We start from the raw sequence: 27,083 nt of genomic DNA, 5'->3' as shown, positions 1-27,083 counted from the left end.
CAATACGAGTTTCCCAATTCTCTACTTCAATTATTTTATCCACAAAAATGAAAACAAGTCCCAAAGCCTATCTTTGGAGAGAGTAGTCACCTTAAATGTGATTTCATTTGACATGAAATGATTTTGCTTCAGCATACCATGTGCCAAGCACTATGTTTGGGTGCTGACTAGAGAGAACATCCCTGACCTCATGATACTTTCATTCCCAATTGGGACGGCGAGAGTAGAGAACAAAATAAGATAGTTTATTTTTCTCTTTAAAACTTGATATTTGATGCTAAGGGACTTAAAATAATATAAAGTTTATGTGGGGAGGAAAACACAGTCATACAGTACTTCTTCCCCACCCCCATCCACATTTTCGCTGTCTGTGGGGTTTCAGTTAACCTCAACCAACCACAGTCTGGAAATATTACATGAAAAATTCCAGAAATAAACAATTCGTAAGTTTTAAATTGCATAACATTCTGAGTAACATGACAAAATCTCTCGCAGAACAAAGTGAACCCTCCCTTTGTGCAGTGTATCCATGCTATAGATGATAACTGCTCATTAATCACTTAGTAGCTGTGTGGGTTATAGACTGACTGTTGTGGTAGCACAGTGCTTGTGCCCTTATTTTACTTAATAATAGCTGTAAAGTGCAAGAAAGAGTACTATGCCTAATTTGTAAATTAAACTTTATCACTGGTATATATGTATAGAAAAAAAACCAGAATTTAGAGTTTGGTACTATCTGCAGTTTCAGGCATCCATCAGGGGGGTCTTAAAACATATCCCTGGTGAATATGGTGGGGGGGGTGGGAGGGACACTACTGTCCCTTCATGCTTTGGATTCAGAGCAGCAAATCAAACATAAAGCAGTATTTTGAAGTACTCTGAAGAACTCACAATAAATATGAACTTAAATATGTGAATCAAAATAACCTTGCACATCAAATTAATTTTTGTTTTATATAAGGATTTGCTATGCAATTTTCCTACCAGGAAAGTTCTTTGAGAGCAGGAACTATGTTTTATACATGTTTCTATGCTGGACAACACATAACTTACAATAGTGAGGCTACAGTTGGACTCATGATCAAAGTGTTTAAACATAATAAAGACTGGTAATAAATTAAAAATGATACATGCTATTTCATTATCAATCCATGGTTTCTAAAACTTTTAAATACTAGATTTAACCATAAACACATACACACAGCATACACACAAAGCAATACCTGTATGTATGTCAGATACAAAAGACTAGCACACTAAAACAAGTAAAGCCATAAACTTTGATAGCTAATAAAACAGTTAAATACCAACAGTGACATATATGGAATGAAGGTTAGAGTGAACACAACCTAAAACATTTCTAGTTCTGTTTCTCAGAAATCAGAAGGATAGCAAAACCAAATTAAACTCAGGGAAAATATCAACTTGACTGGATTTTCTGAAAGCACATAAAATTCGTATAAAATAACTAAAATCCAATCAATGAATTTAAGAATGTACTTGTAGTAGACAAACACACGCATAAATTTTATCAGCAGGAACATTTTTTTTTCCTTCCTTAGCAAGATTTCCAGAATAAGATATAAAATAGCATTCATTTTGAAGACATATAATATTCAGTGCATGAGGAAGATTAAACTGCCAAGCAATTTAGTAGTAATTTCTATTAATGAAAATAGCGGTCATTTATCAGCCTAATAATTTTTAAGCAATATTATCTCAACATACACATCCTTCAGATAATCTTATTTGCTATAAAAAAGTCAATTAATAATGACCAGCTATGTCTGTAAGGTCTATAACTCTTGTATGCATCCACAGCTAAAAAGTTTGGTCAGGTAATTAATTTGAATTTTCTTACTTTTTTTTAGGCAATAAATTCCTAAATATTTAAATATGATTAAAAAGACTTCATATAGCTTGTTTGATATATGTTTATATCAAACATATAAAACAAAATATTAAAAGCAAAATCTTAAATTGCTGAAAAATGAGAAGGGACATTTTGCAGAAGTTTCATCAGCAGAGCTGCAGTATTACTTTTCATGTGAAAAGATGGTTGATATGGTTTGGCTGTGTCCCCACCCAAATCTCATCTTGAATTCCCATGTGCTGTGGGAGGGACCTGGTGGGAGGTAACTGGATCATGGGGGCAGGTCTTTCCCATGGTGTCCTCATGGTGGTGGGTGAGATCTGATGGTATTATAAGGGGGAGTTTTCCTGTACAAGCTTTTTTTTTTTTTCTTTTTTTCCTTTGCCTGCTGCCATCCATTAAGACGTGACTTGCTCCTCCTTGCCTTCCCCATGATTGTGAGGCTTCCTCAGCCATGTGGAACTGTAAGTCCGATTAAACTACTTTCTTCCGTAAACTGCCCAGTCTCAGGTATGTCTTTATCAGCAGCATGAAAACTAATACAACAGTCAAATCCTAGGACTAAAAATTTAGTTGTAATTCCACAATGACTTTAATGCAAATAAAATTAGTCATTATATATCAGAAAAGAAGTGTAAAGATACACCATTTTAAGCCTTTCATCCAATATATACATACAAATTGCAGTTCTCAGTCATTTTCCCCCATATTTTGTTTTATAATGGCTTAGGTCAATACTTCTCAAACTATCTGTAGTGAAAGATCAGTATTTCCACCGAATCCATCACTGACCAATACTTTTCTAAAATATAAAATCATGTGCTTTAGTTGTTGCAGTAATATTAAATTGCTATAAAAGTTTCTAAATGTTTACTTTTATCTCTGTGCTTATTTCACCATGTCTCTTAACAAAGTTTGTGAATAACACACTTTAAACACCACTGACTTAGATCATAATGCAAATATAACGTATCCCCATAGTGTATCAAACTTTATACCATGCCTCTTCTCCAGAATAAACACAAAATAAATACACATACTCAATAACAGAGTAGTGTTTCACAGAAACCCCAGGCGATGAAAAGACAGGCAGTAGAAGGTAGGGCCTCCAAGAACAGGGGTTAAAGTCAAGATGACCTAAATCTAAATCCTAGCTCTAATACTTACTTAGCAGCTGTATGACCTTGGGCAACATGCTTAATTTTGTCAAACCAGTTTTCCTTATCCATTAAATGAGATGAAAACACTTATACTTGAATGGTTGTCAAAATTAAATAAGTAGCATACTAAAGTTATCAGAGTGCTCAGCACATAGAAAATGCTCAAGAAACAGTTGTCGTCATTATTTCCTACGAAATCAAAACAACACTGGGAAGCAAGTATGTTAATTAAGAGGGGTAGTAAGTTATAATTAAGCATCAGATGTGGCTCTGAATTTCTTGGCAGCAAACTGGAAAACTGAGGACTCACTAACCTATCTTGAATTGTCTTGTGAATATTAGTTAAAATGTAGTATTATTGCCAAACATGTTTTATGGCTTTGTTAAAACTGTATATATTTAATACACACATTTGATGAGTTCTGACTAGTGCGTGCACCCATAAAACCATCACCACAATCAAGATTCTTCACTACAGTTAAGATACAGAACATTTCCATCATCTTAAACATTATATCAAACATTTACATCATCTCTGTCAAATGAGCTGTTTTGTTTGAAATTAACTCCCTCCTCTCAATAACCTGCAACTTTCCAGGAGATACAATAACAAACTATTTATTTAATATAACCAGGAAACTTAAAAAATAAAAGTAAAAATTCTAGCTTGTTTAAAGTGATGCAAGTAAATCAAAGTTGCATTTGTAATCTTTCTTCTAGGGGCTGTTAATCATAGTTTCTCTGACTTGATCTTTAGTCCACTGGACAATTTAGTTGCAATACTTTCAAAGTTACAACTCAGATAAATTGGACCTGAATTGTCATGAAACATAATTTAGTGTCATGTTTTATCTCACAAATATAACATATATCAAATATAAAAATAAAGCAAAAAAGCTGTTTATGAAAAAAGATAAAAGTTGTAGATTTCTCTGGGCAAGTTATGCCCTATGAAAAAATTAGTAGGTAGTACAGATTTGTTTTTACACTTTATAGCATAAAAAGCTAAAATTTAAATAAGAAATGAAATATTGTATCATACCATCTCAATTTTTAAAAGTTCTGTTTAAATGGTGATAAAAAGTGAGTAGACCTCACTTCAGAATAACAACACAAAGATACTTTGGCTAGTTTGCTTATCACTAGCTGCATTTTCTCTTTCTCTCCTTCCTTTGCCACAAAAGGCAGGGGGAGGGCTGAAAAGAGAAAAGATTCATTATTACTCAATTCCAAAGATGTATCTGGGGACTAAGTGTTTCTAGCACATCCCAAGAATATAAATTAATGAATTATTGTAAGCACCATGCAATGGGGCAAAAAACCCTGCTGTTGTTTTTGAAAGAGAACATCGGAAAAAAAGCTATATAAGTAGATGCTCTTTCCAAACTTTTCTAACTAATGAAAAATTACCATTCAGTAATTGTTACCATCTAACAGATGTAACCATTAATAATCTATTTCATTTTGGTCAACAGTTCTAGGTTCCAATGTTGGCACTGTCACTAAATAATCTTCAGGAATCATTTATTTAGTCAATTCATAAAGCCAGTCACTCCTGAAAGCTGGAAACTTCCCTTCAGTGTTAAAAATATGGATGAAGGCCGAGCATGGTGGCTCACACCTGTAATCCCAGCATTTTGGGAGGGTGAGGCGGGCAGATCATGAGGTCAGGAGATCAAGACCATCCTGGCCAACATGGTGAAACCCGTCTCTACTAGAAACACAAAAATTAGCTGGGTGTGGTGGTGCATGCCTGTAATCCCAGCTACTGGGGAGGGTGATGCAGGAGAATCGCTTGAACCTCAGAGTTGGAGGTTGCAGTGAGCTGAGATCGCGCCACTGTACTCCAGCCTGGGGACAGAGTGAGACTCCATCTCAAAAAAAAAAAAAAAAAAAAAGGATGGAAGACAACACTTACTAGGTATTTTACAAATAGGTTATTGTCACTCATTATAAACCTGATGCTCTGTACTTCCCTAATCTGATCCAATCTCCCATGCCCTTAGTGTTGTCTCAAACTTTCAAATGGTATACACTCTAGGAAACTTCAGATATGTGCTCAACAGATCATCAGCCTTTCCTCTGCATGTCCTGTCACCTTCTAGTCTTAATTATGCCATTCCTTTGCTTAAAACCCATCAATGGTTGGCCGGGTGCGGTGGCTCACACCTGTAATCCCAACACTTTGGGAGACTGAGAGGGGTAGATCACGAGGTCAGGATATCGAGACCATCCTGGCTAACACGGTGAAACCCCTGTCTCTACTAAAAAAATACAAAAGGTTAGCCGGGCATGGCGGCAGGCGCCTGTAGTCCCAACTACTCGGGAGGCTGAGGCAGGAGAATGGCATGAACCTGGGAGGCGGAGCTTGCAGTGAGCTGAGATCGCACCACTGCACTCCAGCCTGGGCAACAAAGCAAGACTTCATCTAAAAACAAAACAAAACAAAACAAACAAACAAAAAAACAAACCAAACATCAATGGTTTTCCCCTAAGCTTGTCCTGTCGCCTTCTAGTCTTAATTATTCTCTGAGGACAAGACCTCTTCTAATCTTACAGTGTACTTACTAAATACCAGGAACTATTCAAGTGCTTCGTGTATTTTAATTAATTTAATCCCAGTTGATCCTTTGCAGTAGGCACTATTACTCACATTTACAAGTAAGGAAACTGAGGATAGAAATGATATGCGATACAGCTAGTAAATGGGAGAGGTAGGGATTTAAACACAAGCAATTTGGCTTTAGAGTCCTAACTCCTAGTCATTACTCTTCACTTTCACGGAGGCTGTTTTCCTTCTCATACCCATCCTACCTTGGGGTAAAGAGTGTGGAATCTTCCTCTTTATACTCATCTGACAAAACTCCAATCCTGGTTAAACTCAACTACATGTTTTTTTTTTGTTTTGTTTTCAGCCTGAAAATGAGCAACTAAACATTGGAGAAAAAAATCATACAATCAGGTTGACTTAAATTGAGAAGCACAAACTTCAAACAGGTACTCAACACTATCCTAACCCACTGTTTCCTTAGTAAATTTAAGTTCTTGACACAACTATTTCATACCTTCTCTTCTCAAAATCCTAATACTGTCTTCCCTCCATCATTGCTAAAGATCTAGTTTCAAACTTAAGAAAATGGAAGCAAAAAGAATATTCTTACCTTCCCTCCAACAAATCTGTAACCTATCTTCACCTATACCCATATTCTCTACTTTTCTTTCCATTATGAAGGACAAAGGACCTTCCTCCCAGTAAAGGGCTCCCTCTTGCTGTGCTCTGAATCTGGTCTCCTCTTGCCTTCCCAAGGACTATTAGCTCAGGCTCCTTCAATACTATCAGTTTCTTTTCCTGTCTACAGCCTAAAGTCTACCCCCCAAATCTCTCATGGTCTAAAACTAAAACTAAAACTAAAATTAAAACCCATAGCCTTTCCTTGACCCCCACAGGCTCTCTGGCTGCCAACCCATTTCTTTATTCTCTCATAGCAAAACCTGAAAGATTTCTCTACATTTGCTATTTTTTCCTTATCTTTTATTCACTCTTCAGACTCCGTGAAATGCCTATGGGACTGTCCCTCCAGGAAAAAAAACCCGTATAAAAATCACCCATAATGTGCTTTAACCAAAGCCAAAGGTCACTTCTGTAGCCCCTCATTTTATTCAACTCAGCAGTATTCAATACCTTGTTTTTGGCTTCCGGGACTCTTCCCTCTCAAGGTTTGTTATCCCTTAGCCTCTTTTTTTCAGTTTATGTTGGCTTCTCTTTTCTATTCAATTTTAAATGCTGAGGTACAGCTGACTCTTTTTTTTTTTTTTTTTTTTTTTTTGAGACGGAGTCTCGCTCTGTCGCCCAGGCTGGAGTGCAGTGGCGCGATCTCGGCTCACTGCAAGCTCCGCCTCCCGGGTTCACGCCATTCTCCTGCCTCAGCCTCCCGAGTAGCTGGGACTACAGGCGCCCGCTACCACGCCCGGCTAATTTTTTGTATTTTTAGTAGAGACGGGGTTTCACCGTGTTAGCCAGGATGGTCTCGATCTCCTGACCTCGTGATCCGCCCGCCTCGGCCTCCCAAAGTGCTGGGATTACAGGCGTGAGCCACCGCGCCCGGCCCAGTTGACTCTTGAAAAATATGCAATTTGAGTTGCATGGGTCTGTTTCTTCGTGGATTTTCTTCCACTTCTACTACCTACCCAAGACAGCAAGACCAACCTCTCTTCTTTCTCCTCCTCTTCCTCTGCCTACTCACAGTGAAGACAATGAGGTTCATGAAGATCTTTGTGATGATCCACTTCCACTTAATGAACAGTACATATATTTTCTCTTATGGTTTTCTTACTATTTTCTTTTCTCTAGCTTATTTCATTATAAGAATACAGCATATTATACATATAACCTACAAATGTGTTAATCAACCATTTATGTTACCAGTAAGGCTTCCAGTCTATAGTAGGCTATTAGTAAAGTTTTTGGGGAGTCAAAAATTATATGTGGATTTTCGATTCATGGGTCAGCCTTACTTCAAGGTTCAATCAGGAACCCTCCTCTCTTCTTTCCCTTTAGGTTATCTCCTATAGCTCCAATAGCATCTGTTAACTGACGTGTCCTAAATCTATACCTGCCACTTTTCCTCTTCTATTATTCTAACCAGTTATAGCCCACTCCAGCACACCACTGATTCCTGCTTCTATTCTTGAGAGTCTGCATAATTCATCCTCCACAGAGAAGCCAGAGACACATTATGTCATTCCTTTGCCTAAAACCTGTCAATGGCGATAGAGCGAGACTCTGTCTCAAAATAACATAACATAACATAACATACCGCAAAAAAACCATCAATGGTTTTCCTCAAAGCTTGTCCTGTCACCTTCTAGTCTTAATTATTCTCTAAGGATAAGACCTCTTCTGATGCAGCAGAAACAGCAACATCTTAGCTATACCCTAAATACAAATATTCTAATACAAATCTTAGAATAATATCCAAACTCAAATACACCAATTTTTTTTGCATTCTAGGCATTTTGTTCTTGCTATTCTCTACATTTAAAATCTCTTTGGTCAACTCTATGTGACAGATTTCTTCCCATCCTCCAGTAATATCAAACCCTACCAAAAGTTCTTTCTGATCAGTCTAAGTAGCCTGCCTGGGGCCAAACTCTTACCACATACCCTATAACATCACATTATTTCCTTACTAGCATTTGTTACACTTTGAAATTTTCCTATTTATTTGCTTGTTTCCTGTCTATCATCTCTCAATGGGATGCAAATACTATGAAGTCAATAGCCTTATCTTAGTTGTTCATACCTGCATCGGCAGTCCCATAATAGTGGCTGATAAACAGTAGGGCCTCAAATATAATCTGAATAAATGAACTAATCTATCAACGACAATATAGTTAAACCATTTTCGTTTGTTTTCTCTGAGAAAAGCTTTGTAGAAGAAAAATAAAAAGCAGAACTACAGTTCTATTTCTTAACTAGTATAGTCACACTTGACCTTACTCTCCTCAAATACAGAATACATTCACATGGCTATTAAGTGCTTTAAAAAACAGATTGCCTAAGAACATTTATAAAAATGTGCTATATCCAGTTACACTTTTAAAAAACTGGCTCAGTTTAATCTGTATTAAACATAACTATCTAAATGTGAAGGAAGTCATTCCAGCCCTGTGAAAGGAGATTAAAAAAATCCTATTTAGGCTGGGTGCAGTGGCTCATGCCTGTAATCCCAGCACTTTGGGAGGCCAAGGCAGGCAGATCACTTGAGGCCAGGAATTCGAGACCAGCCTGGCCAACATGGTGAAACCATCTCTACTAAAAAAAAAAAAAAAAAAAATACAAAAATTAGCCAGGTGTGGTGGTGCGTGCCTGTAATCCCAGCCTCTTGGGTGGCTGAGGCACAAGAATCGCTTGAACCCAGGAGGCAGAGGCTGCAGTGAGCCAAAATGGTGCCACTGTACTCCAGCCTGGGCTACAGAGCAAGACTCTGTCTCAAAAACAAAAAAACAAAAAACAAACAAACAAAAAAACAAACTACTTAGGTATGATACTCCCAGACGTCGAAGTCAAATCTTTTCAAATTAATTAGCTGCAAATCTCAAGCTGGAGAAAAATTTGGAAAACGTTTTATTATACTTTATGTACTTATTTACAGTCATGCACTGCTTGATGGGAATATGTTCTGAGATGTGTTGTTGGGTGATTTAGTTATTGTGTGAACATTCATAGAACATGCTTAAACAGACATAATGGTAAACCCTACTACACATCCTGGCTATATGGTATAACCTATTGCTCCTAGGCTGCAAACCTGTACAGCATGTTATATATTGAATACTGTAGGCAACTGTAACACAACAGTATTTGTGCACCTAAAAATAGAAAAGTACAGTAAAATACAGTATTAAAACCTTATGGGACCACTGTTACATAGGTGGGCCATCATTGACTGAAATGTTATACAGCATATGACTATTTATATTTTCACTTTAGGTCTCAGAAAAGCTATACGAATAAAAACCTAAGACACAAGAGGTTTAAAAGCCCATAGATCTGCCAAGGTGACAGTGAAGCTGATTTAACTTTACGATTTCTTTTTGTACCAGTAAATATACACAAAATTATATACGTTATTAAAAATTGTCTCTGAATGCTATAAAATCAGATTCTTTCTCATTTCAAATCCTGTGATTTCTGGTACACATAGCAATATGAAAATATTAATTTTAGAAAATACAAAACATAAGCACCATTTATAACTTGGAATGAGCCATTAGCAGGTAGGTGGGATTCTACTTTAAGCTTCAAATGGCAAACAGCCATAATAATAAACACTTAAGCACATACCCTTGAGTTACAAAGTATCATCCTGTCTCCAAAGCATAGTAGCCAAATAAACATTGTCCACGTATTACTCAAGATGATGATAATAATCACAGTTGATACTGACTTACAAATTACTCTGTGCCAGGCACTATACTAAGCCCTTTCATGTGAATTATCTCATGTACCTTCACAATACATCCATGAGGTAGATATACACATGAATCCATGTTCATATAAGGCAATTAGTGTTCAAGGTGCCACAGAGAATAAAAGGAAGAACCAGGAAGAACTCTGGCAGACTGACTCCTGGAATTGGCCCTTAATCAGTATCTTTCTGAACTTTTTTTTTTTTTTTTTTTTTTTTAACCACAGGTCTTAATTCTCCTGCATGACATATTCTACCTCTCCTCTCTCATTAACTTTTTTCAAAAAACTTTTCCGGCTATATAGATTTCTTTCTTAGAGATTGTACTTAAAATAAAAACTATAATAATGTAAATACATATGTTATTCTTCCTAGACCTTGAATGAAGCACAGGGACCAAAGCTCAACTCAAAATACCCCAAGTGGTTCACCACTCAATACTGATAGTGTTTAAAATATAAGGCAAAAATGATCATGATTCTGATACAGAAGTTTTTATTTTTGGTTGTTATCTATAAAAGAGTGGGTTTTTGGCCAGGCATGGTGGCTCATGCCTGTAATCCCAGCACTTCAGGAGGCTGAGGCGGGTGGATCACCTGAGGTCAGGAGTTTGAGACCAGCCTGGCCAACATGGTGAAACCCCATCTCTAATAAAAATACAAAAATTAGCTGGGCGTGGTGGCAGGCACCTGTAATCCCCGCTACTTGGGAGGCTGAGGCAGAAGAATTGCTTGAACCCAGGAGGCAGAGGTTGCAGTGAGTGGAGATCGCACCACTGCACTCCAGCCTGGGTGACAGAGCAAAACTCGGTCTCAAAAAAAAAACAAAACAAAGTGGGTTTAAAAAAGAGACATGTAGCTTATTTCAAATTGACAGATAAAATTGTATTATGTACAATATAATGTTTTGAAGTATATACACACGGTGTAATGGTTAAATGTAGCTAATTAACAAATGCATTGCCTCAAATAGTTGTCATTTTTGTGGTAAGAACACTTACTACTCTTTGTATTTTTCAAGAACATATCATCATTAACCATAGTCACCATGCTGTACAACAGATTTCTTGAACTTATTCCTCCTAACTATATATCCTTTGACCAACATTCTTCCATCCTGTCATTTTCTCAAACCACCCCAGCCGCTGGTAAGCACCATTCTATTCTCTACTTCTATGGGATATACTTTTTAGGTTTTACATATTGGGTGAGATCATGCAGCATTTATCTTTCTGTGCTTTGCTTATTTCACTTAACACAGTGTCCTCTAGGTTCATCCATGTTATTGTAAAGAACAGAATTTTGCTTTTTGATAGGTGAATAGCATTCCATCATGTATATAAACCATATTTTCTTTGCCCCTTCATCTGCTGAAAGACCCCTAGGCTGATTCCATATCTTGACTATGTGAATACTGCTGTTTATGTGCACTTACCTCTTTGACATACTGATTTCATTTTCTTTGGATATATACTCAGTAGTGGGATTACAGAATCATATGGTAGTTCTATTTTTTTCATTTTTTGAGGACCCTCCATACTGTTTTCCATAATGGCTATACTAATTTACATTCCCACCAACAGTGTGTTCCCTTTTCTCCACGTCCTCTCTAACACTCACCTTTTGTCTTTTTGATAATAGCAATTCTAACTAACAGGAGTAAGATGATATCTCATTTTAGTTTTGATTTGCAGTTACCTGATGATTAGTGATGTTGAGCCTTTTTTCATATACCTGTTGGCCATTCACGTCTTCCTTTGGGAAATGTCTACTCAGGTCTTTTGCACATTTTAAAATCAAGTTGTTTACTTGCTATTGAGTTCCTTATATATTTTAGATATCAACCCCTTATCAGATGTATGGTGTGCAGATATTTTCTCCCATCCTGTAAGTAGGTTGTCTCTTTACTCTGCTAATTGTTTCCCTTGCTGTGCAGAAGCTTTTTAATTTCATATAACCCCATTTGTCTATTTTTGCTTTTGTTGCCTGTGCTTTTAAGATCATAGATACAAAATCATGGTGCAGATAAATGTCACATAGCTTTTCTTGTTTTCTCCTAGTAGTTTCATAGTTTCAGGTCCTATTTTTTTTTTTAACCCAAGATGATTTTTGTATATGGTGAGAGATAAGGGTCTAATTTTGTTCTGCAGTTTATCCAGTTTTCCCAACACGATTTACTGAAGAGAATGTCCTTGCCCCATTGTGTATTACTGTCGCCTTTGTCAAAAACCAGTTGGTTGTAGGGCTGGGCATGGTGGCTCACACCTGTAAACCCAGCACTTTGGGAGGTTGAGGTGGGTGGATCACTTGAGCCTGAAGTTGGAGACCAGCCTGGCCAACATGGTGAAACCTTGTCTCTATTAAAAATACAAAAATTAGCCGGGCATGGTGGTGCATGCCTGTAATCCCAGCTACTCAGGAGGATCGCTTGAACCTGGAGGCAGAGGCCACAGTGAGGTGAGATCACACCACTGCACCCCAGCCTGGGCAACAGAGTGAGACTCTGTCTCAAAAAACAAACAAACGAACAAACAAACAAACAGTTGTTTGTAAATGTGTGGAATTATTTCTGGGCTCTCTATTCTGTTCCATTAGTCAGTGTGTCTGTTCTTATGCCAGTTCCATGTTATTTTGGTTACAATAGCTTTGTAGTATATTATGAAGTCAGGTAGTAGAACACCTCCAGCTTTGTTTTTTGCTCAAGATGGCTTTGGTTATTTGGGGTCTTTTGTGGCTCCACATGAATTTTAGGATTTTCTTTTTTCTATTTCTGTGAAGAATGTCATTGGTCTTTTGATAGGAATTGTATTGAATCTGTAGATTGTTTTGGGTGACACAGACATTATAAAACAGGGATTTTAATTCAATAAATGGCCGTGGTGAACCTATATACAAGGGGAACTATATACAGAACATAAAAGACAACAATCTATTCCTCCCTAGAAAATAATTCCTAAGAGGTAAAAATGCTATGAAGTGGGATGAAATACTACAGAGGTACTGCAGGTTGGGTTACACATCCAAAAACAGTATTACAGATGTGGCTGCCCCCAAATTTAGGATGTGCAGGGCTGATGACAGGATTCTTGCTGGATTAGCAGTATGCTTTAGTGCACAAATTCTATTATTAAGCACCTAAGGGATGCTTTATAGGACCTACTAAAGACAGGTTTTTTCTCTTGGCAAAGGGAGATATAATTCCTGAGGGTTATTAGTTATGAGGGGACAAAACGATAGTTCAGAAAACAAAAATATCAAGGAAGTTTTCCTTATTTTGATGAAACCTGTGAACATCACTGATAGTTTAATATTCTGGTTTAGTCATATATCATTGTATTAACCATATCTATAGAAAGAAGTAGTTGTGTGGATAATGTAAAACAGAATCCCAAACAACTAAATTTTGCTTTTAGGATATATCTGCTTTTTTCAAACATATCTTTCTAATGTTTTGTTTTTCCTAACATTAAAATGTTTGATTTCACTGTGTATACATTGATTGGGTAGGGGGAAATGAAACAAACATTTTAGATGGCAAGGGAAAAAAATCAGCCTAAGAGTAAATATCAGAATAGTACACTTAAAGAACATCTAAATTATCTAGATTGACCACATTCTGTTTTGCTTTTATTAATAGTTTGGAAGAAGAAAGAAAACATGGCTTATTTTTTATATACAGCAGAAGGTAAGACATGAGAATAACGATAAAAATGAATGCATTGCTATTCAGAATGATTAGAGAGGTGAAACGCAAGATGAGGAATAACAGTTAACTATCCCACCATGTGTTTCTTTCCAGCTTATTTGAAACATCAATTTTCATCAGAAAGTACCTTTCTCAAAGTATCTTTATTTGTAGCTATCATTCTTCATTTAATGACTATGATTTTGCTTAAACTTTTACATATGCTAAAACATACTACTAGAAATAAAGTGAAATAAGCAAAAAGAATTTTTACAGCATAATTAAACCCATATTAAGTTAATCAAATCATTATTTGCAAAATAAAATCTAACCAATATATTTAAAAATTAGTAACTTAACATTTTCAGCATTTAAAAAATAAATAGTATGCTATTAACTTACTATAGAGTTGGATTTTCAAATAAAGACTGGTTTTTACATAAGTTAACATAACAATGCCATACTATACATACTAGCCAAACATTTTTCTATACTTCCTAGTGTGTTCCAATTTAACTGAATATCTGTAAACAAATTTTAATCACAGCCAGTAGAAACAAATTTTTCCCATTAAAAAAAATCCCATGGAATTTTAACGTTTTTCTTTGCCCATTTTATTAAGACTGTTCCAAAAGTAAAATCATAAGAAAAAGCACACATGCAAAAAATTCACTGAGATGCAAATTCAATCATGCCTATGTATTTAAAAGATAAGATCAAAATATTACACAGGAAGTCACCAACACTTTAGCTGAGTACTTTTATTTAAAGATGCTTTTTAAAAAAAGGGTTCACCCTGGACACAGACCATGCATGATCTGTGCACATCAGTTTCCAAAATCTGTTAAAGAATGGTGACAGAAAGTAGCCTTGCACAAGGGTTAACTCCCTTGATGGACAAAGTAAACTAGAATTAATGTTGAGGATATCAAGATACTTTACAGAGAAAAATGGGGTACAGCCTACAGCAGACCTTCCCCCAGCTCCTACAACCCTTCAATGTCCATCCCCTCTCATGTTTTAAGGTTAAGATGGTAACAAAACAACAATATTAATAATGCTCATCATGAAAGAACAAAATAACTTTGCTGAGGTATTAATTCTGTAAGAGAGACTTAACTCTAGATATTTTTGTAGATTCTGAAGCACATAATAGAATAAGAGCCAAAATAAGGTATTGCTTAATTATTGTAAAAAATCTCTACAAAACATAGGCACCCTTCAAAATACTGATAAACCATAAACTGTTACTACACCTCTCCTCACTTTCCATTTCACAGTACCTCTGTTGTCAGAATATCACTCCAATACAAGAAATGCTGTAAAGTCTGTCAAGCACTGCTATTATTTTCTGAATTTCCTTTTTTTTCCTTCATTACTGTCAACAGCACCATCATCTTCCTAATTACACAAGTTTGTACTTGTGCGATTTCATTTTGGAGCAGTTTAATAAAGTCTACAAATGTGCATTTTTCAGAATGGTCTTTAATTCATGCCTATTTTATACCTGGACTACGTCAACAACCTATTTTCACTACCTTCACCTTCTCCAAGAGCCAATTAATTTTACATAGGAAAAAGCAGGTGGAGCATGTTCCCTGCTGGAAGCTCAGAAAAGTACATTTGATAATCCCTGGAAAGCTCTTTAGCTCAGTGTTAACTTAGCGTATAAGAAGTGCTCTTATTACTGCTATAATTGTGATATTCATTTTCTTAGACATGAAATCCAAGCTGTTAGCCATATAAAGCCTTCATAAAATAGACCCATTCCTTCAATCTTATTCACACTTCTGTCCCAGCTAAGCAAAACCTAGGCAATTGTCCACTGTTCAAGACTTGCTCCCTCCCATCTCAGTGTCTTTACACATGCTATTAATTTTGTGGATAGAATTTAATTTTCTATTAAATTATACTCAAACTCAAAATGCTATGCCTCTGCATGATACCTAGTGATTCAACCCCTTTGACCTAATTTTTAAATCAGTATCTTTTTCAATATTCAGAATAAGCTTGTCCAACCCACAGCCCAGAACAGTTTTGAATGTGGCCCAAGAAATTCGTAAACTTTCTTAAAACATTAAGAGATTTATGCATGGACCTTTTTAGCTTATCAGCTATAGTTAAGTGTTAGTGTATTTTATGTGTGGCCTGAGACAATTCTTCTTCCAATGTGGCCCAGGGAGGCCAAAAATTTGGACACCCCTGATTTAGAAACATGGCTTACGTGACAGTATAAAATGTAAAAAATGTACATATGCTTCATGTTTCTAGAAGTTTAAAGTCCTTTTTATTTTTTTGAGACAAGGTCTCATTCTATCACCCAGTCTGGAATGCAGTGGCACAATCATGGCTCACTGACGTCTCTAACTCCTGGGCTCAAGCAATCCTCTTGCCTTAGCCTCCTGAGTAGCCAGGATTACAGGTGGGTGCCAACATGCCTAGCTAATTAAAAAAAAAAAATTTTTTTTTGGTAGACAGGGTCTTACTTTCTTGCCCAGGTTGGTCTTGAACTTGTGGCCTTAAACGATCCTCCTGCCCTGGCCTCCCAAAGTGCTGGGATTACAGGTATGAGCCACTGTGCCCAGCCTATAGTCCTTTTTTAATTTTTTTTTAAAGCATATAACATTTACCATCTTTTTTTTAAGGGGTCTTGCTATGTTGCCCAGGCTGGTTTTGAACAACTGGGCTCAAGCAATCCTCTGGCCTTGGCCTTCCAAAGTGTTGGGATTACAGGAATGAGCCACTGAGCCTGGCCAAAATTTACCATCTTAACCACTGAGTGTACAGTTCAGTAGTGTTAAGTACATTCACATTGTTGTGCAACCAATCTCCAGAACTTTTCATCTTGCAAACTGCAACTCTATACCCATTAAACAACAATTCTATTTTCTGCTTTTATGAATTTGACTACTTTAGATACCTCATGTAAGGGGAACCATATTGTATGGGTCTTTTTATTATAACTGGCTTATTTCACTCAGCATAATGTCCTCAAGATTCATCCATGTTATAGCATGTGTCAGAATTTCCTTTTTTAAGGCTCAGTAACATTTCATTCTATGTAGATACTGTATTTTGCTTATCCATTAATCCATAGGTGCACACATAGGTTGTTTCTACCTCTTGATTATCACGAATAGTGCTGCTATCAACATGGGTGTGCAAATTCCTCTTCGAGATCCTGCTTTCAACTCTTTTGGATATATCCAAAAGCGGGATTGCTAAATTTAGAGAGTAATTTTTTAAACTTTTTTTGAGGAATGGCCATACCGTGTTCCACAGGGGCTGAACCATTTTACATTCCTACCAACAGTGCCCAAGAAGTTTCTAATTTCCCTACATCCTTGCTGAAACTTTTTTTTTTTAATAGTAGCCATCATAGTGGGTGTAAGGTTAGGTATCTCTTTGTGGTTTTGATTTGTATTTATCTAATGATTAGTGATCTTCAACATTTTTTTTTCTTTTGAGATGGAGTCTGCTCTGCCTCCAGGCAGGAGTGCAGTGGTGCGATCTTGGCTTAACTGCAACCTGGACCTGGCTTAACTGCAACCTCCACCTCCCGGGTCCAAGCGATTCCCTTGCCTCAGCCTCCTGAATAGCTGGGACTACAGGTGTGCACCACCACGCCCAGCTAATTTTTTGTATTTTAGTAGAGACGGGGTTTCACCATGTTGGCCAGGATGGTCTCAATCTCCTAACCTCATGATCCACCCACCTCGGCCTCCCAAAGTGCTGGGATTACAGGCCTGAGCCACCACACCCGGCCTCAATATCTTTTCATATGTTTGCTGGCCATTTATATATCATCTTTGGAAAAATGTCTATTTAAGTCCTTGGCCCATTTTAAAATTCAGTTATTTTGTTGTTATTGAACTGTAAGAGTAGCTCTTTCTTTATATATTCTGGGTATTAGCCTCTTATCAAACACATGATTTATGAATATTTTCTCCCTTTCCATAGTTTGCTTTTTCACTCTCTTGTATTCTCTGATGCACAGAAAGTTTTAAGATTAATACAATCCTATTTTTTATTTTTGCTTTGATTGTCTGTGCTTTTGCTGTCATATCCAAGAAATTGCCAAACTTAATGTCATAAAGCTTTTCTCCTATGTTTTCTTCTAGGAGCTTTATAGTTTTAGGTCTTATCTTTAGGCCTTTAATCCATTTTGTGTTAATCTTTGTGTATGGTATAAGATATACAACTTCATTTTTTCACATAGGGATATCAGTTTTTCCCAACACTATCTGGTGAAGAGGCTACCCTTTCCTGACTGAGTCGTCTTGGCACCCTTGTCAAACACTGTTGGACCGTATAAACTAGTGTTTCGGGGCTCTCCATTCAATTTCATTGATCTATATGTCTGTTTTGGCCAGTACCATACTATTTTGATTACTATAGCTTTGCAATAATTTTTAAATGCATTTTTTGAGAGCCACTCTTTTATTCCTTCTGTTTCAAACACTAAATCCTAACTTGACCTGACAAGTACCTACTTATCCTTCAGGTCTCAGATTTTATCCCTTTTGGGAAGTCTTCCAGGACCATTCCACCATTCCCCTAACACTCACATATACACCTCCTTCCTGTGAACTCCCATGACATGCTATACTTCCTCTATCATAGAACTTACCTTGCTTTATTGTAATTGAACTGTGACTCCAGGGGTGGTAATCGCTATAACAGAGAGACCTCATCTGTCATTTTAGCTCTCAAATCCCCAGCTCCTAGAAAAGTGCCTGACCCACAGTAAACAGTCAATAAACATTATAAAAATTGAATGACAATAGAATATTCTCAGTTGGTAAAAATAATGAATTAAGTGTATACATTGATTTTTAAAGTGCTAACATATATTAACTAAAAGAAGCAAGGCACAGAATAGTGTTTATAATATGCTATCATTTATATTAAAAGAGGGAAAATACATATTAATTTGCATATGTACAATACATATCTGAAAGAACACACAACGAAACTAAACATTACTTCCTAGGAGACAGGTGGTAACTGGATGGATGAGGGCCCAGGAAAAGGAGTCTTTTCATCATACAGATATTCCTTGACTTATGGCTTATATCCACACAAACTCATCCTAAGTTGAAAATACCGTAAGTTGAAATGTATTCAACATTTCATTTAGCATTGCTGGGCTCAAGCAATCCTCTGGCCTTGGCCTTCCAAAGTGTTGGGATTATGGAAATGAGCCACTGAGCCTGGCCAAAATTTACTATCTTAACCACTGAGTGTATAGTTCAGTAGTGTTAAGTACATTCACGTTGATTCACTATTATTTACATCATTACTTAGCCTAGCCTACCTTAAATGTGCTCAGAACACCTATATTAGCCTATAGTTAGGCAAAAATCACCCAATATAAAGCGTGTTTTATAATAAAGTGTTGAATAGCTCATGTAATTTATTAAATACTATACTGGAAGGAGAAATCAAAATGGTTGTATGGATACTAGAAGTCGAGTTTTTATTGGATGTGTATCATTTTTGCACGAGTGTAAAGTTGAAAAGTCATAAAGTCAAACTACCATGATTTGGGGACTATCTGTATACTTTCTTATACTTTTAAAATCATGTGAATTATGCCCCATTTATGGTAATAAAGGGTGAATGAATAATGTCCCTAAAGAACATGAAATAGCAACTCTGTAAAATGTGGTGTTTCCTCCTTTCATCTCATAATAAATAACAAAAAATAAATAAATAAATAAAATCTGTATCTTAAGTGCTACGTCTCAACTCAGAATCATATCCCCCTCCCAAAGGACCATGGAGACTAAGAATTTGTCAAAGTGCTTGATTTGTTTGGTACATTAATTTTCAAGTGGCATTTTAAGTTAATCTTCGAATATTCTTTCCAAAATCACAATGAGCTGTGTATATACTGCATACTGAGTAAATAGGTACTGTTTACGATTTAGATACATATTCACATACTGGCTTCTAACATGGGTTTCAATGATCCTCACTTCCTGATATTCATGCTCTCGGGCAATTCCTTACCACATGGAATCACTGCTGGCCTGTGAGAATAATCAATATAACACTGCAGAAGTAAAAGGCCATAACAGACACTGTAGCTCCCACTTTGATATCTCTAGAATCACTCATTCTGGGGCAAGCTGGCCTCTATGTCATAAGGACACTCGAAGCAGACCTGTGAAGAGGCCCACGTGGGGAGGAACTACGTCTTTCCTCTAAAAGCCAGAAACAACTTGCCTTGCCAGTCATGAGTGAGCCACTTTGAAAGTGAGTTCTCCAACTGCAATCAGACTGCAACCTCATAAGAAACTCAAGCCAAATAACTTCCCTATCCCCTCTGACAAAAATTGTGTGAGATACTGTTTTAAATCACTACATTTTGAGATAATTTGTCATGTAGCAATAGATAACTAAACAACAGTTTATTCCCAAATAATATTTACCTTTTTTCAACCACAATCTCTGAAACTTAAAACATAATGAAAGTTATCAGATTACGTAAAACTAATTGGCAGCCTCAGGTTATGGAATCAGGTAGGTTTGGGGAACAGTGCTTTGAGGACAGCCTTCCAAAAAATGTCAGAGGCCATATTTTGTTTCTGGAACCCCTCATTCAGGCTCATAAGTGAACTGCTGGCCAGGTGTGGTGGCTCACACCTGTAATCCCAGCACTTTGGGAGGCCAAGGCGGGCAGATCACCTGAGGTCAGGAGATAGAGACCAGCCTGGCCAACATGGTGAAACCCTGTATCTATTTAAAAAATACAATAAAAATTAGCTGGGCATGGTGGTACACGCCCGTAGTCCCAGCTACCTGGAAGGCTGATGCAGGAGAATCGCTTGAACCCAGGAGGTAGAGGTTGCAGTGAGCCGAGATCATGCCACTGCACTCCAGCCTGGGCAAAAGAGTGAGAGTCTGTCTCAAAAAAAAAGAAAAAGGAAAAAAAAGTGAACTGCTACTTGGTGGTAATGTTGTATATAATATGGAAGTCATTCAAACACTTATTTCTTCCAAAATGTCAGAGACTAACTTAAAAGCAAGTACTGTACTATGTTCTATTTTTTCACAGGCCAGCAGGAGAAAAACCTCTCCAGGAAATTTTTAAACTGTTAAGCATGTATGGAAAAGCCACTGTGCCAGCTGCATCATTCTGAACAGAAGCAAAAAGCATAATCAGTGCTCTGCGATGGCATTTGGGGCATATAAAAAAATTCTAGCTATGTAGAATATTCAATAAAAATAACACATATTCTAAAGGTTTCAGGTAGCTGATACTTTATAGTACCTTTTCATAATATAATAGCACAATCAAAAGCAACTGAAAAATGTAGGGCTATTTACCTGTATAATTCAAAGGACTAAGATTGCAGTATTTTTATGATTTTCTGATTATAGTCAGCTGTCACTTCTAAATGATGACAATTTACCTATATTGCTTCTATACTGCTCCCTTATTTTACAGTAGAGAAGCAGGAAAGAAACCACTTGTTTGTGAAATAAATGCTATGCATCCAAGATGGCTCTTTACTTACTTCCAATTTTTTAGGTTGTATCCCAGAACCTTATATTAACAGGAATCTCACTCCACCCTGGACTACAGAGCCCCGTCTCAAAAACAAAAACAAAACCAAAACCCAGGAATCTGACCTCTTGGTGAGTAGCAAATGATTGTGTGTACTGATAAACTTATCACCACTCAGGTTAATTTTTTTTTTTTGGAAACGGTTAACACCAAATGAAAGGGTCTATTTACCCAAGCTCTTTGTTCATGAACACGAAATAACAGCAAATGTTAGGCTCATAATATGGATATATGCCTATAAGTAACTCCAGCAACTTTAAATACAAGATGTATTTTACAAAATAAGAGCAGGGAATTTATTTTCCAGTGTGTTTATACGAAACTCCTTCCACAGGAGAGTAGAAGGTGTCATCTAAGGAGGAAAAAGTCTAGAAATGTCTTCGGCAGGATTAAAATATAAAAATATAGCTATATAAAACTTAAGTGATGAGAGAAAAAACTAAAGGAGATAGGAGGTTATTTTAACTTTATTACCTCATCTACTCATACAGGAGCTTTGCCAGATAAACATTATATTAACATTTCATCACTCCTGAATCAACAGTCATCACTTTGTCATATAACAGGTTCCCACTTGTTTTCTGATTTAGATTTTAGATTCAAATGTTTATCTTAAGGCTAATGTACCCTAGTAGGATGTAACATCAGTAACATTCAGAACATTTTTGAAAAAATAAAGACATATCTGATTCAAGAATATTATCTTTGTACTATTTTTTAAAGTAACTTTTTTTACTATATTTTTTAAGGTAATTGTAGTACACTTTTTAATTTACAATTAAGGCTTTGTTTCTAAATTATTGCACAGATAAAATTCTAAGGAATTTTCAAGCACTGATTAACTTAGTATCTACAAAAATTTGGGCCACCAAATGGAGACGTGGGATGATTTTATAAGATCCGAGGGCAGAGCTAAGTGACACTGAATTAAATGAGGAGGGGCCGGACACAGTGGCTCATGTCTGTAATCCCAGCATTTTGAGAGGCAGAGGCGAGGCGGATAACCTGAGGTCAGGAGTTTGAGACCAGCGTGACCAACATGGCGACACCCTGTCTCTGCTAAAAATACAAAAGTTAGCCCGGTGTGATGGTGGGTGCCTGTAATCCCAGCTAATCAGGAGGCTGAGGCAGGAGAATACCTTGAATCCGGGAGGCAGAGGTTGCAGTGAGCTCACTCCACTGTACTCCAGCCTGGATGACAGGGTGAGACTCCATTTCAAAAAAAAAGGTTACTTCCTCTTCATTCTCTTTCAGTTCCTCTGACTGTATTAAGAAGAAAGTCTCAGTTTGGTGCCAAGATGTTAACACCACTGAAATTCTTGCCAATCTCACTTTTAAACAAAGGGCAAGTTTTAGGCTTAGAGCCTCCTGCAGGCAATAGTTTCTAGTTAGAAATTAAGAGCACTTTGATTTTCATTATTTTTACGTATACGTCCACCTTCTGTTTATGGCAAGTGCCACCTGCTTTTTACTCAAAGTTATTCCAAGTTTCCTTTAAAATATTACTTTAATAATCACATTGATATAAAGAAATATTAATAACTAAACAGGAAGTATGCCAAACAGGAAGATATGGCCAAAATTTTGAAGATGATATCACAAAGACTGAAGTTGAGGAAATATTACATTAATCCATTTGGTCAACAAATAAGTGCCTGCTATATGTTTGCCACTGGGTTAGCCACCACAAAGAACGGAGAAGAATGATGAAAAAAAAAATGTGAAAAGGAAAGTCAGAAGAGGAGGAAATTAATTCAAAATGAGGTAATCAAAAAAAGGTTCACAGGTTGGCATTTGAGCTAGGTCTTAAAGGTATAATTTAGACACTCAGAAACAGAAGAACATTCTCAGAGAGTAAAAGTATAACTATATGTGCCTGAGTGGTGGCATCTTCCAAATCTTGATTGTGGTGGTAGCTACACGGGTGCATATATATCTACTAAAACTTATTGAAATGTACACTTAAATGAATGTACATCAGTATATATAAATTTTTACTTAATAAATTTGATACTATATAATTGACCAATGCAATGAAAGGTCATTGAGATTTCAGGCTTGGATAGCTTGGAGAGGAGGAAGTAAATTCAATAAAGGAAAAAGGGAAACCGCCAGTTAAAGACAAGGGTATCATATTTTCATATAATTCTCAATAAAAACTGTTAGCTATTACACAAAAAATATTAGCTTTATATTTCTACTTAATAGTTTTATTCCAGGGAGATAATTTACCTGAATTAACACTTATCTATTAAAATTACATGTTCTCTTCCCACCTCTCCTATCTGCAAGCAAAACTGTGCATTAACAGCATTCACCCTAAGAAAGTAATAAAGAATGAACAGAATATCCACACTGGTGGTGTACTAGTGACACTTAACAGACTTTAGCAAAACAGTTTAAGATTGTGTTCAGCACACATCCTGTTTGTAAAGCAATTTAGAAGTAACTGTCTCAAAATTTGTGTTTTAGCCTTTAGCTCTTTTCCATGACATAAGCTCTTAAAATAGGTAGTTATTACACAGTAAGCACATTTTGGGTGGCTTCTACCATAATTTCATTTTAGGAATTCATGACTATAAGGAGAAATCATCACAGCAAAAGTGATGCCATTATCAACAAGTCTTCACTTGTTGGAACCTCAAAATGCCATTTTGAATAAAATCAATAACTACACTCCACCATCAAATTCAAAACATGAATTATGGTTTAAAAAAAGTCAAAAAACCAGAAAGAATAAGATAAGTCTTCTGCCAATAATTAAAGCATTAAGACTCATGGGAACTTAAGTGTATCATTAATATTTTACTAAGAAAAATATAATTTTTTTTATACAAGTGAGTTGCCACTAGATTTTCATGCTCCAAAAAGTTTAAAATGACAGCCAAAAAATAAGCCTAGTGCATGGACCTTTACAGTTGAAGAGGACTCAGCTTAAGTATAGCAGTTTTTAAATTTATATTCTATGTAATTATATTCTAAGAGTTGTTAACCATTTGGCCATGAGAAAATAGATCAGGTAAATTTGGGAATGCTAGGATAACCTTCTGGAGATTTACATGTATCAGCATAACAGTAAAGGTTTTGAAGAGTCCTGCCTTTATAAGCAAAAAAGTTAAACCTAGTTTAAGCTAGTGTGCTCCCAAATTATTTGCCATTGAACACTGCTTTGGGGAAAGTAAGCCTATTAAATGGTTTTAGAACACTGTTCTGGGGGAAAACATCAGTTTGGAAAACCCTGGTCTTTTCAAATTTCCTTAAACAATGACAAAACCGAAGCCTGCAGATCACATCTGGTTAGTAGCAGATTAAAGCACTTGAATCTAATCTCTTCATTCCCAGGCCAGAGCTCACTCCTTTACTTTAACTACAAAATAGGACTTCTTTGAATGTATACAAACATTTAACTGACAACACTTACCTTACATTTAAGATTTGGGTTATGGTGTCACATTTTCTGGTTTGTGTATTAAATCAGGTGTTTTTAGTTCTTTCAGCACTAGGTACCTAATAATCAAGCCCACGTGGAGATTTGCTACTGCTTAACAATTACAGAGAATGATTTAGTTATCAGTTGTGGCCGAAAGTAATCACTAAAATAAAGCATTTAGACTACTCGTGGTTTTAATTTACTCATAACTTCAGTTGGCCCACCTAAATCACTGTGTTATCTATCAGGTGGTGAGTTACTTAGCACATAATGCCGACATATGTTATTCACTGTAGACCATATTAATACCCACAAACAAAATTAAAATGTGAGAACTTATGTCTGCATAGACAATGGCCAACAACATCAAAACAGATTTTTCTCTCTCTACAGTTCAGGGCCTATTTGTCAGGCAAACAGTTTCCTACATTTTTGGTAATTATCATTTTTTTTGACTGCTTTAGCTGGAGTCGAAGTCATTTTCCCAATCTTTACATTTCTCAAACGCCATAGAACTCTAAGATAGTGTAAAAATGTTCAAACACAATTTAGTTAGCTTAAGAAAAATAGTTGTGTGCCATTCCCCGCCCCCTCAGGGTACAAGACTGGAGGAGGCCCAAACAAGTGACTATTGTTATGTTGCAACTTTAAAAGGCTTGGGAATCAAAGGTGATAATTGTTAACAACACCCGTTTGACTCTTATGACTTCCTCTTAATAAACTTCGGTACTCCTTTCTAAGCCCCCTGGAGAACATGAACCATCGCGGGCCTACGTGTCTCCTCAATGCTAAAAGAACCCACCAGCCGAGAAGGCACAACGCCTCGATTCCTTCAACAAAGAGGTTACTCCGCGCGCCTCCATCGCACAGGTGCGACCTCTGCCCCAGCCTTGCGCACCGCTCCGCCCCAGCAGGGGAGGCTCGGGACCTGCCCCCGGCTCCCCGGCCCCGCCTCCGGCCTCCCTCACCTGGGGCCGCCCTCGCGCCTCTGCCCGGCCCAGGCCCCGGCCCCAGCCCTGGCCCTCCAGTCCCCGCGCAGCTCCCGACTCCCCGGAAACCAGAGGGCGGCCGACCAGCTTCGCGGCTGCTGGCGGGGCCGGAGCGGCAACACCCCCGACGCCACAGCAGTCAGACTCGCAAGGCGTCCCCGCGGCTCAGGACCTAGCCGGGCCGAGAAGGATGCTCGGAGCCGGCTACCAGCCTAGCGACCGCACTGGGGGCGGGGACGCTTTTACCTGCTGCTGGCTCGGCCGCTTCTCGCCGGCGCAGCTCTCCTGGCAACCACGGCAGCTACACCGAGACCGGGAGCCGAAGGGCCTAGTGACAGCTCCCAGAGTGCACCGTGCTCGCGCCCACGCCAGCGTCGACGTCTGAGGCCTTCGATCCCCGCCCCCGATCGGCTTCCTGCCTCCCGGCGCTAGCTGTTGCCACAGCGCCCTCAAGTGGACTGTCGCGGGAAGCGGCCATGGCTACCAATTTCAGGAGTGGCTAGAAAGGGGGTTAGCAGATGTTTTCATTTGAAGAGATAATAGGAACTGAAAACAGCTTTTAAATATTATTTGAATAGTTTCTCAATATTTCATATGAGTAACCTGCATCCCAGAGAGGTTAGGAGACTTGTGAAGTTAGGAGACAAGTAGTTGGTGTCAGATTTGGAACTTCTTTGAGTCTAGAGCTCTATCAATCATATCTGGTTACTCCAAGGTAAATTGCACCGTTTTGCCAACACCATACGGTAAAAAAATGAAAGTTTTTACAAATACGTAACTAAATATATAACAATCTTTTAAGCTAACAAAACAATTATAAAGAGTAAGCTGTGCTAAGGAAGTTGTATATTTCAATATAATGTGTCAATATTTAAGCATTCAATAGCCTCGGGTATTAAAGGTGGAAGATATGAAGAGTTGAAATCATCATCCTTCAAATAGATGAATTATTTGAGACCAAATAATAGTAAACTTTATTTTTTTAAGTGAGCTGTTGCTTCCATCTATAACTTCAAATTATTGTGATAGATATAATAATTTGTGCATCAACATAATAAACTTTAATCACCCCAAATACTGATTTTAGAAAAATTGTCAAGCTATTATCTTAAAATATATGACAGGATTTATTTATTTAGAATTTATTTATGGTTTAGGCTGGGCATGGTGGCTCACACCTGTAATCTCAGCACTTTGGGAGGCCAAGGTGGGCGGATCTACCAAAAACAGAAAAATTAGCCTGGCATGGTGGCGCGCGCGCCTGTAATCCCAGCTACTCGGGAGACTGAAGCAGGAGAATCACTTGAACCCAGGAGGCAGAGGTTGCAGTGAGCCGAGATCACGCCACTGCACTCCAGCCTTGGCGACAGAGCGAGACTCCGAAAAAAAATAAATAAATA

The 27,083-nt window shown here is 37.4% G+C and overlaps 1 protein-coding gene across 32 annotated transcripts in view; it reads right to left on the bottom strand.

The window, feature by feature from the left end:
- The window catches only part of DOP1A (DOP1 leucine zipper like protein A), a 101,157-nt gene extending 75,115 nt beyond the window's left edge, over nucleotides 1-26,042 (bottom strand). For 24 of the 32 annotated variants that reach the window (XR_001718560.3, XR_001718561.3, XR_010158089.1 and 21 more), the window contains exon 1: nucleotides 25,930-26,019. The gene's annotated coding sequence lies outside the window, so the exon portion shown is untranslated. Of the gene's footprint in view, nucleotides 1-18,318; nucleotides 18,425-25,929 lie in introns of all 32 variants that reach the window. The other 8 variants (XM_016955918.4, XM_054686087.2, XM_054686090.2 and 5 more) reach the window with 2 other exon arrangements.
- Between the last annotated feature and the right edge of the window lie 1,041 nt (nucleotides 26,043-27,083).

The sequence above is a fragment of the Pan troglodytes genome, chromosome 5, assembly GCF_028858775.2.
Source record: "Pan troglodytes isolate AG18354 chromosome 5, NHGRI_mPanTro3-v2.0_pri, whole genome shotgun sequence".
Lineage (NCBI taxonomy): Eukaryota > Metazoa > Chordata > Mammalia > Primates > Hominidae > Pan > Pan troglodytes.
Note: the sequence above shows the minus strand (reverse complement) of the source record. Positions and strands in the feature narration are given on the sequence as shown.